Source organism: Zophobas morio, unplaced genomic scaffold (genome assembly GCF_036711695.1).
Source record: "Zophobas morio isolate AGI-343-1 ecotype UQ-CSIRO unplaced genomic scaffold, CSIRO_AGI_Zmor_V1 ptg000883l, whole genome shotgun sequence".
In the NCBI taxonomy this organism is placed as follows: Eukaryota; Metazoa; Arthropoda; class Insecta; order Coleoptera; family Tenebrionidae; genus Zophobas; species Zophobas morio.
In genome coordinates, this window is record NW_026972985.1 from 17,501 (window position 1) to 20,000 (window position 2,500).

The following is a 2,500-nucleotide window of genomic DNA, read 5'->3' on the forward strand; positions in this document are numbered from 1 at the left end:
CCTCGGACGGGGAGAGGTGTGTCTCGCGCCCCTGCTCGCGTACCACTGTCGCCGCTTCGCAGCGTTTGGCTCCGATCGACGTCAAGCGCGCTATTATAGGTAGCGGAGTGATGTTGTGGCGTGTGAGGTGTTCTCTCGAGATACCGACCAACGACTGCATCCTCTCGCTCGCGTTACCACGGACTGTCTGCGAGTCTTATCCAATACTTTTAAAAGGAATTCGGATTTATGACGAAATGAATTTCGCAGCACGTTCCGGCCGTTCTTCGGTGTCTCTAAGACTGTGCGTTTTTACGTATTCTCTAAAAATGATAGCAGACGCTAACCGCATTGGTTTCTCTCTGTAATAAATAATGTTCAACAACGACATTATTATGTTATTCAGACCGACCCGACAAAAAGAGACGACGATACGTTCACCTTTTTAGAACGAAACGTTGCGATTACTTTTGGTGGTCGTGCCTTTAATGATTATAAGAGCGAACCTTGTATGTGTGTGTGTCTTGTTGATAATTTTGAGAATGTAGTTATCGCACCCGTCGAAAATGACCCGAAGTAGACTTGGCTCTCGGAGCGTTTGCGCCTAGAATTTCATGGAATCCTTGAGTTCCTTCATTGGGTTCGAGCTTGCCTCGAAAGACGGTCCAGCACAGCGAGATCGCGGATGCGGCGGACGTTCCATCGTCGGCGGTCCTTATGCGATCAACCTTACATTGTTGTAAACGGTGGCGTACGTTCGAATTTCACGATTCGTCGTTCGTTGCATCGAACAGCTATTAAATTTGCGTCAACTCCCTACATTCCGAGCGAGAATATATAATATACTCGTAACGTGTGCAGATTCTGTAAAGAATTCGGCACGTCTCACCGTCGCATTCTATCTAGCGAAGAGTGAGGAGAATGTTTGAACTTTTAAACCGGCGCAGGAGGTTTCCTCGCGAAACTTTTCGACCGGTATCGTTATGTATGATATTTTTCGTATATAAAACAACGAAAGAGAGAGTTAAGCGTGGCGTTACGTTCCTACGCGTTCGTTTCGCGAACACGCACTCGCGCTTTCGACGAAAGTGTAGTTTTCAGTTTCGGAGTATCCGAACGAGAACGCAGTTCCCTGGTTGATCCTGCCAGTAGTCATATGCTTGTCTCAAAGATTAAGCCATGCATGTCTCAGTACAAGCCGAATTAAGGTGAAACCGCGAAAGGCTCATTAAATCAGTTATGGTTCCTTAGATCGTACCCACATTTACTTGGATAACTGTGGTAATTCTAGAGCTAATACATGCAAACAGAGCCCCGACCGGAAACGGAAGGGGCGCTTTTATTAGATCAAAACCAATCGGTGGCGGTCTCCGTCATCGTACAACTTGGTGACTCTGAATAACTTTACGCTGATCGCACGGTCTCGCACCGGCGACGCATCTTTCAAATGTCTGCCTTATCAACTGTCGATGGTAGGTTCTGCGCCTACCATGGTTGTAACGGGTAACGGGGAATCAGGGTTCGATTCCGGAGAGGGAGCCTGAGAAACGGCTACCACATCCAAGGAAGGCAGCAGGCGCGCAAATTACCCACTCCCGGCACGGGGAGGTAGTGACGAAAAATAACGATACGGGACTCATCCGAGGCCCCGTAATCGGAATGAGTACACTCTAAACCCTTTAACGAGGATCAATTGGAGGGCAAGTCTGGTGCCAGCAGCCGCGGTAATTCCAGCTCCAATAGCGTATATTAAAGTTGTTGCGGTTAAAAAGCTCGTAGTCGAATCTGTGTCCCGCGCCGCCGGTTCATCGTTCGCGGTGTTAACTGGCGTGCCGCGGGACGTCCTGCCGGTGGGCTTAGCTCGAGAGGGCGGCCCAACTCAATCCCGCCGCGGTGCTCTTCATTGAGTGTCGAGGTGGGCCGGCACGTTTACTTTGAACAAATTAGAGTGCTTAAAGCAGGCTAAAACTTCGCCTGAATACTGTGTGCATGGAATAATGGAATAGGACCTCGGTTCTATTTTGTTGGTTTTCGGAACCCCGAGGTAATGATTAATAGGAACGGATGGGGGCATTCGTATTGCGACGTTAGAGGTGAAATTCTTGGATCGTCGCAAGACGGACAGAAGCGAAAGCATTTGCCAAAAACGCTTTCATTGATCAAGAACGAAAGTTAGAGGTTCGAAGGCGATCAGATACCGCCCTAGTTCTAACCATAAACGATGCCAGCTAGCGATCCGCCGACGTTCTTTCGATGACTCGGCGGGCAGCTTCCGGGAAACCAAAGCTTTTGGGTTCCGGGGGAAGTATGGTTGCAAAGCTGAAACTTAAAGGAATTGACGGAAGGGCACCACCAGGAGTGGAGCCTGCGGCTTAATTTGACTCAACACGGGAAACCTCACCAGGCCCGGACACCGGAAGGATTGACAGATTGAGAGCTCTTTCTTGATTCGGTGGGTGGTGGTGCATGGCCGTTCTTAGTTGGTGGAGCGATTTGTCTGGTTAATTCCGATAACGAACGA

At 49.2% G+C, this 2,500-nt stretch overlaps 1 non-coding gene across 1 annotated transcript in view; it reads left to right on the forward strand.

The window, feature by feature from the left end:
• Window positions 1-1,108: 1,108 nt before the first annotated feature.
• LOC135122105 (small subunit ribosomal RNA) overlaps window positions 1,109-2,500 on the forward strand; it is a 1,921-nt gene continuing 529 nt past the window's right edge. Inside the window, exon 1 of the ribosomal RNA XR_010279242.1 lies at window positions 1,109-2,500. This exon is cut by the window's right edge and continues 529 nt beyond it. This is a non-coding gene — a ribosomal RNA (small subunit ribosomal RNA).